Consider the following 8,573-nt stretch of genomic DNA (forward strand, 5'->3'; position numbering starts at 1 on the left):
TCCCCCGTCCTTCTCTCGCCCTTGAGGCTACCTGGGAGGCATGTTCCAGAAGACATGAGCCCCATCCTGCCCTTTATCACTAGACTGTGAGCTCACGAGGACCGGGTTCACAAGTGCCCACCACAGTGTCTGGCATACCGCAGGTGCTCAGTAAGTAGGTGTTGAACGGAAGAGTTAATACACAAGTGAGTCCTAACACCCTTCTGTGCCGCTTTTCATTTACCTGTGTGTCTCCCCAACTAGACCGTGAGTTTCTTGAAGGCAGGAGCTGGGTCTCATTCAGTTTATATGCCTGGTGCCCAGTGCTGTACTGACACATGAGAGATATCCAACAAACATTTGCTTGATGGTGGATAAAAGGAAGAATGATGGGATGGATGGATGGATGGATGGGTGGATGGACGGATGGATGGATGGACGGACGGATGGACGGGTGGACGGATGGACGGATGGACGGATGGACAGACGGGTGGACGGATGGACGGATGGACGGATGGATGGATGGATGGACGGATGGATGGACGGGTGGATGGATGGACGGACGGATGGATGGACGGACGGATGGATGGACGGACGGATGGATGGACGGGTGGACGGATGGATGGACGGACGGACGGATGGATGGATGGACGGATGGATGGACGGGTGGATGGACGGGTGGATGGACGGATGGATGGACGGATGGATGGACGGGTGGATGGGTGGACGGACGGATGGACGGGTGGATGGGTGGACGGGTGGACGGATGGATGGGTGGACGGATGGACGGATGGACGGATGGGTGGATGGATGGATGGACGGATGGATGGATGGACAGACGGATGGATGGGTGGATGGATGGATGGATGGATGGACGGATGGATGGATGGACGGATGGATGGATGGGTGGATGGATGGATGGGTGGATGGACAGACGGACGGATGGATGGATGGACGGATGGATGGATGGACGGATGGATGGATGGGTGGATGGATGGATGGACGGACGGATGGATGGATGGACAGATGGATGGATGGGTGGATGGATGGATGGATGGATGGACGGACGGATGGATGGATAGACGGATGGATGGATGGGTGGGTGGATGGATGGACGGATGGATGGATGGACAGATGGATGGATGAACTACTGAATTGGAAGGCAGTTGTTTTCCAGTTAATAAACCAGTATTTGCTTCAATCCATGTCTTTTGGGAGCAACGATCATCTCCTGAAGAAACTAGAGAAACCAGCACAGCTCAGTAGTTGAAACCCAAGCAATCTCCAGTCCTCTTTGGAGAAACCCCCACCACCTCCGCTGCCCAGCCCTGTGAGCCCCACTGGCACTCTCTCTCTTTCTCCCTGTCTCTGTCTCCCCTCATCGCTCACATATACACCTCTAGTCCTTGAACTCTTGGCTGACCAGCCTTGAGAAGAGAAGGTTGTTACAGGTAACATTCCCTTCTAGGGAATATCCAGTTAACTCTTCAGAGTGGTGGTCCCCTTGGCCTAGGGTGGGGACTTCCTCACGGACAATACAGCACTGGGCATCCAGGTCCCAAAGCCATGCTGTGGAGACCCTTACCCTAGTTGGGCTTGCTGGCCAGAGTGGGAGGAACAACTCCCTCTTTACCACCCCAACTCCAGCCTTCCAGTAAGGGAATGAGGGAGTCACGGAAAGAGAAAAGAGGAAGGAGGGTAAGGCAGAAGGTTCTAGAAGTGGTGCAGAAGCCCAGCTTACCCCTGATGCTCCCTGCCCAGTGTTCCAGGACTGGGTAGAGTGAGTCACCCAGTTCCAGGACTGGGTAGAGTGGGTAGAAGGAGGGGAACAAAGGCGTGGGTAGATGTCAGCCACCCTAAGACATTAGCACGGAATGGGTGAGGGACAATGCAGAGGTGAGGCACCTCCAGGCATAGCAATTACAGGCAACGACAAAGAGGGTTAACTATTTGCCAACAACAGTAAATACCTGAGATATATAAAGAGCTCGTACAAATTAATAACCCTGCGGAAAAGATGGCAAATCATATAACAGGAAAGTCAAAAAAGACAGCCCATGAAATAAACCTGGAGGTCTAACCAACAGGTGAAAAGATACTAATCTCACAGGTCACTAGAGGTCTATTCAGAGTTGTCAAGAGTGTGGAGCAACCCAGCCCTAGTATATAACAGCGTAACAACTGTTTTTCAGTTGTTCCACTGATAGAGCCCAGACAGAGTAGAGCTAGCACCATCCGAAGGACCCTGGGATTTCTGGAATGGCCAACGAGCACTGGCTTCACCTTGAAGTCACCAGCTGCATTAGCCCCTAAGGAGAGAGTCAGCCGGTCCTTTGAAGCTTTGAAGCCAGGCGTTGACTTCTCTTCACCAGCTCTGAAAGTTCTAGATGGCGTCTTCGTCGAACAGAACACTGTGTGGTCTACCTTGAAAGTCTGTTGCTTAGGGGAGCCACCTTCATGAACTCTCTTGGCTTGACCTTCTGGAGAACCTGCTGTAGCTTCTGCATCAGCACGTGTTGCCTGACCTTGCACTTTGACGTTGTGGAGACGGCTTCTTCCCTCAAACCTCCTGAACCAACCCCTGCTAGCTTCAGGCTTTTCTTCTGCAGCTTCCTCACCTCTCTCAGCCTTCATGGCATTGAAGAGAGTTAGAGCCTTGCTCTGGATTGGGCTTTGGCCTCAGGGAATGTTGGGGCTGGTGTGACCTTCCATCCGGACCACCCAAACTTTCTCCCCATCGGCAATAAGGCTGTTTCTCTCATCCTTCCTGTGTCCACTGGAGAAGCACTTTCCATTTCCTTCCAGAACTTCTCCTTGGTGTTCACAACCTGGCTAATTTTGGTACAAGAGGCCAAGCTTTCGTCCTGTCTCGACTTTCAACACACCTTCCTCACTGAGCTTCATCGTTTCTAGCTTTTGATTTAAAGTGAGAGACAAGCGACTCTTCCCATCACTTGAACACTTAGAGGCCACTGCACGGTCATTATTAATTAGCCTAATTTCCATTTTTCTGTGTCGCAAGGAATAGGGAGGCCAGGAGAGAGAGAGAGAGAGAGAGACAGGGAGAATGGCTGGTCGGTGGGGTGGTCAGAACATGCACACTGTCTCATATGGGCGCAGCCCAAGCTGTCCCAAAGCAATGGCAAAGATTACTGATCACAAATCACCATAACAAACAGGGTGATGAAAATGTTTGAAACCCAGGGGCGCCTGGGGGGCTCAGTCGGTTGGGCGTCCCACTTCGACTCAGGTCACCATCTCGCAGTTCGTGGGTTCGAGCCCTGGGTCGGGCTCTGTGCCGACAGCTCAGAGCCTGGAGCCTGCTTCTGATTCTGTGTCTCCCTCTCTCTCCGTCCCTCCCCTGCTCGCGCTATCTCTCTCTCTCTCTCTCGAAAATAAAAACGTTTGAAACCCAGTAGAGCCTTGGTTTGGGAACACACTTATCATCCAAGGCACTTGTATCTCTAAGAGAATTTCAAGAGCCATTGACTCGGTTGTGATCATGTGACTTGTGGCACCGCGTGCTACTCCTTATCGAAAGACATCTCTCTGTTCATCAAGGTGAAACTTATCAGACGGGTTTGCTCGTCTTGTGGAACCCTCGCAGAACAAGGTACTCACAACCCAAGGTTTCGCTGTACACGTCTTGCGAGAATTACCAAAGTGTGGCACAGAGATGTGGGGTGAGCAGAGGGCACGGATGGACTCGCTCGTTGCAGGGTTACCACAAACCCTCAACCTGTAAAACAACAAACCAACAAAACACCAGGTAACACTCACAAAGGGTGGCACAATTCAGCACGGCACGTCTCTAAATGCCGCTCAACTCGCAGCTCCCCCACGGTCCTCGGAAGCAGCGCGCCTGCCTCACCGACTTGAATTAAATCTCTGACTTGTGTTCGCTCTGATTGCATGAATCGTGTTTGCAATTTGGAAATTAGGCTTTGACAGGTTGGAGGGAGGGCCCAGCCTCCTCCCTGCCTTTGTGCGCGTGCATGCGCGCGCGTGTGCACACACACACACACACACACACAGACACACGGGGCGCTCCGGCCTGCAGCCCTGCAAGACTGGGGGGTGGGGCGGGGGGAGAAGGGGGCCTCTGCTCACCACCCTGGGGGGACCCCAGGCAGACCTCGTGCATTCCACCCTCATCGGCCTGCGGAAGCGCTGAGGACCCGCCCGGGCAGGAGACGCAGAAATGGAGAAAGGGAGGACACGGGGGTGTTTCCCGGACACTGGCCTCCAGGGCTGGGAGTGGACGGGACAGATGCAGGAGGAGGAGGAGGCTCCTCGGAGGAGGGGACAAGGAATGTCCCGGAGCCAAAAGCAAACCCAGGTCCGGCGAGGAGGCGGCGAGCCAGGGCCAAGGGCAGGTGCGCGCCTGCGCAGAGGACAGGCGCCTCGGGGTCTCCCCAGAACCACCTGCCGGCAGCCCCAGTACCTCTCAGACCCGTGCCAGCCGCCCACCTGCCTCCTGCTGCGCTCCCAATGGCAGGCGGTCGGGCGAGGACCTGGGACCTGCCAGCGAGCCCAGCGAGCCCGGGCAGACGGGCAAAAGGAGCATCACCGGACCTGGGCCCCGGTGAATCTTGGACTTGGCGGCATGGCGAGAGAGCAGACGCTCAGGACGGACGGACCGGCAGGCGGGACTGTGCTGCGGGCCCAATTCCTCATCTTGATTCTCTCACACTGCGCTCAAGTCCCACATGCAGTCTTGGCCCGCATCGAGGAGGACCTGAGCTGTACCCCAGAATGGGCGGGGCTGGGGGGACTCAGGGGCTCCCCACGTAGAACCCAAGCCTCCAATCCCCTTCCTTCGGAGGCACCACTCGCTAGGACAGTCATCCAACCAGCTGGGGTGGGAGAAACGGAACATCAGGGGTTGACCGCGAGGAGGCAGCTGGCGATCCGGGTCCCCAGGGTAGTGGCAATGCTAGAGGCAGGGGCTTGGGTCCCCGGGGACCAGGGCGGCCCTGCCCACACCCGCTCTCTGCAGCGTGTGTTTGAACGTGGGCGGCAGGACACCGCCTCTGCCTCCTGGTTTCTGAATGGCCTCGTCCCCATCCTGGTCCAACGACTTCAGTTTGGACTTACCCATCACGGGTGCCGTGGGGCCCCTGTGCTGGACCAGCCCCGGGACCAGTCTGCACGCTGAGCTGGAGGTCAGGGGCCCAGGGGTCCGGCCTCCCTTCCTTCCATCCCCGGTGCCTTCAGAAGCTCAGACTCCCAACGCCCTTGACCCCCCTCTCTTCCACCCGGCCCTCGCTGCCCTTCCTCCCCTCCTTCCCAGCAACTTCTCTGAGCCAAAGCCTCCGGCTCACCCCTGGAAGGAGGGGCCCTTTTCTGTGCCTGCCAGGGCTGAGGGGGTAGGGCCGAGTGGGGAATGTTCTCTCCCGCTACTTTGCCAGGATCCCTGCCAGTTCCTGGTGACGGAGGATGCCCTACGGCTGGTCTGCTGAGCACCCCCCTAGAGTTCTCTCTCCCCCCCCGTGGCCCTACTAGGATGAGCGGTGCCTCAACCCCAGGAAAGTTCTGCTTCATAAGGCACTGTCCTGAGCAGGGCTCACCTCCCTGGTGTTTGTTCTTGAAGCCTGGGCCTGACCACACAGAAGCATCTCCAGTACTCCGGCGAGAGGGCTCTCCTTCTTTGGAACCAGAAGGTGGCTCTGGGCTGGGGTGCCCCACTGGCTCCAGGGAGGAAGGTTCCTTTAAGTGAAATCCTTTGGGGTTCAGAGTAACACCCCAGCACGCCCTCCTCCTAGCTCCCCAGAGCTGCACAGGGCTGTCCCCTCCGTCAGCCCTCCTCTTCCTCCCCCTCCCCTCCCCCAGAAAGTTCTCTGTACCCGGTGGGCCATGCCAACCTCTTGGGCCTCTGCCCATTAACGAATTGCCCCAGTTCCTGGCTGCCCACCCCCCGCCCAGATCGACGGGTTCCTGCTGTCCCTCACCATCCAGGTCAGCAAGGCAGGGCCTTGGGAGGGCTGGGCACAAAGGGGCCACGTCCTACCCTCACGCTGACCGAAAGATTCCTTCTTCCCAATGCTCCTGTTCGAAGTGCTAATCATCACGCCTCATCTAACTAGGTTTTCTTCCTAGTTTTTCCCATCTTGTCCTCTTATGTCTCTACCTTTTTTTAAAAAAACATGTGTTTCAATGTTTATTTTTGAGAGACAGAGTGAGCAGGGGAGGGGCAGCGAGAGAGAGAGGGAGACACAGAATCCAAAGCAGGCTCCAGGCTCCGAGCTGTCAGCACAGAGCCCGACGCGGGGCTCGAACCCACCAACCGCGAGATCATGACCCGAGCCAAGGTGGGAGGCTCAACCGACTGAGCCACCCAGGCGTCCCGTGATCTCTACCTTGATGGGAAGGTTGTGATCGTCGGTGTCAGAGAAACAAACTACCTTCACATGGGGTTCAAAATGGACTCTACTGGGGGCGCCTGGGTGGCTCAGTCGGTTAAGCGTCTGACGTCAGCTCGGCTCATGATTTCACAATTGGTGGGTTCGAGCCCCACCAATCTGTGCTGTCAGCACAGAGCCTGCTTTGGATCCATTCTCTCTCTGCCCCTCCCTCGCTCATGCTCTCCCTCTGTCTCTCAAAAATAAATAAACATTAAAAAGAAAAATAGACTCTACTGAATCATGCACCTTTGACCGTATGACCGTGTTCCGAACAGTTAAAAACAGAACCCCTTCTGGAAGGCATCTCCACACACTCCCTTCCAGCCTTCTAGACTCTCCCCCGTCTCTGTCCCACACCACTGGGTATCTGGGCAACTCTGGGCTCGTACAGGGAGCCCTCAACCAGACTCTGCCAACAAGGGGGACTGAGGTCGATTCACCTCCCAACTCGTTTCCTTTCCCGTTGCACTAGAAACAATCAGAATAGGAATCATTCCTATAGCGCCTACGATGTGCCGTGTAAGTATTTCACCAGAACTAACCCATTTAATCATCAGAACAACGCAGGGAGAAAGGGGCGAGGATCACCAACCTCACTTTATAGACGAGGAAGCTGAGTCACAGAGAGGTTAGTTCACTTTCCTGAGGAAACACAGCTACTAAGGAAACGGACCACGTGATTTGGCCCCGTGCACAGGCTAACGGGTTGCATCTCTGCAGCCAGTTTCTGCCAGATGCCCACCCTCCCCTGTGACCCTCCCCCCACCTCCAGCTCTCTCAGACACCTGGCCCAGGCAGCCCCATCTTCCTCCCCAGTGACACGGCTGAGGACTGGCCCCTGGCCAAGACCTGGGCGCGATACTGCGTTCCCGGTACACCGGCTGGCCCCTCATCTGCTTTGACCCCGCTCTGTGATGGGGACCTTTTTCCTCTCCATGTGTGGCAGCTGCCCAGGGGCTACACGTCTCCTACACGAAGGGAGGACCCCGCCCAGTGCCTGGCGCTGTGGGGCCCCCGTGGCTGCCTCATCTAACCTCTGACTCTTCTTGTCCCTTGCTGCTCATTCCTTGTTTCTGCCATACCCTCCACCTCGACACGCAGGCCCACGCTTTGCGCCGGGAAAGCCCATCAGCCAGGTCAGGGTCCGGGAGGCCCGGGAGCCCGGTGGTCGGAAGAGGGGGCCTGGCGGGGCTGAGCTGTGGCCCTGAGCGGCGGGACTCTCTGCCCGTCACGGTCAACTTTGCTGGGACGGGCAGACTGTCTGGAGCCCATCGCCAAAGGGCCAGAGGCTGGCGTCGTCCACTGCCTCCTCCCGCCCCACCAGCCGGCTGGCCGAGACGTCCAGGATCCTGCCCGGGACTACTGCCCAGAGCGCGGGCTCTGGATCCGGGCGGCCGTAGAGAAGTGAGGCCTTCCTGGGGCCTGAGGGCTCCGGGCCTCACCTTCAGCTACATCTCTGTGAGCTTCTTCATCCACTGCCCCCCACCTTCTGCCCAAACGCACTGCTATTTCGCAGTGCCTTCCTGGTGCCTCTTCTTTCCCTGCTGTGTGACCTTACGCGAGGCACTTAGCCTCTCTGTGCCTGTTTCTTCATCTGAAAACAGGGATTACAAGAGCATCTATCCCACAGGTTACTATTAGAATTAAATGGAAAGCCCTAAGAGCAGACCTCGGGTGGATAGGACGTGCCCTCTGAGCATGAGAAACGTTCACCCCGCGGATGGGATCCCCAGGGTTTCCTTCCGAATCTCCCTCACAGACCTCTTTAGGATGGATGTATCCCTGTGGCTAGGCCTCCTTGTGGGTCCCCATCTCCTGCCACTAACCCGCATGATGACCTTCCTCGGGCACTGAGATTTCTGACAGCACCACTCACGAGCCTCGCGCGGCTCCGTTTCTGCCTCTTCGTGGCGCATCTCAGTCCCTCTGGAATCGGCCCCCCCTTCTCCATTCTTCCTCCTCAGCACAGACTGAGACTGGGGAGGGCAGGCACCCCGGTTCTCCCTCTCTTCCTAACCAAACACCATCTCTTTGAGCCCGACTCATGCGCTACCTCCCCTTGAATCCTCAGGGACCCCCCCCCCCACTATGAACACCCACAGCTGAAGCAATGGATCCCCATACCCTCCGCAAGCCCTGTATGGCCGGGGCTGGATGCCGTGGGGAGCCAGACAGATCGCCTCTGTCCTT

The sequence above is a fragment of the Panthera tigris genome, chromosome E1 (assembly GCF_018350195.1).
Source record: "Panthera tigris isolate Pti1 chromosome E1, P.tigris_Pti1_mat1.1, whole genome shotgun sequence".
Taxonomy (NCBI): Eukaryota; Metazoa; Chordata; class Mammalia; order Carnivora; family Felidae; genus Panthera; species Panthera tigris.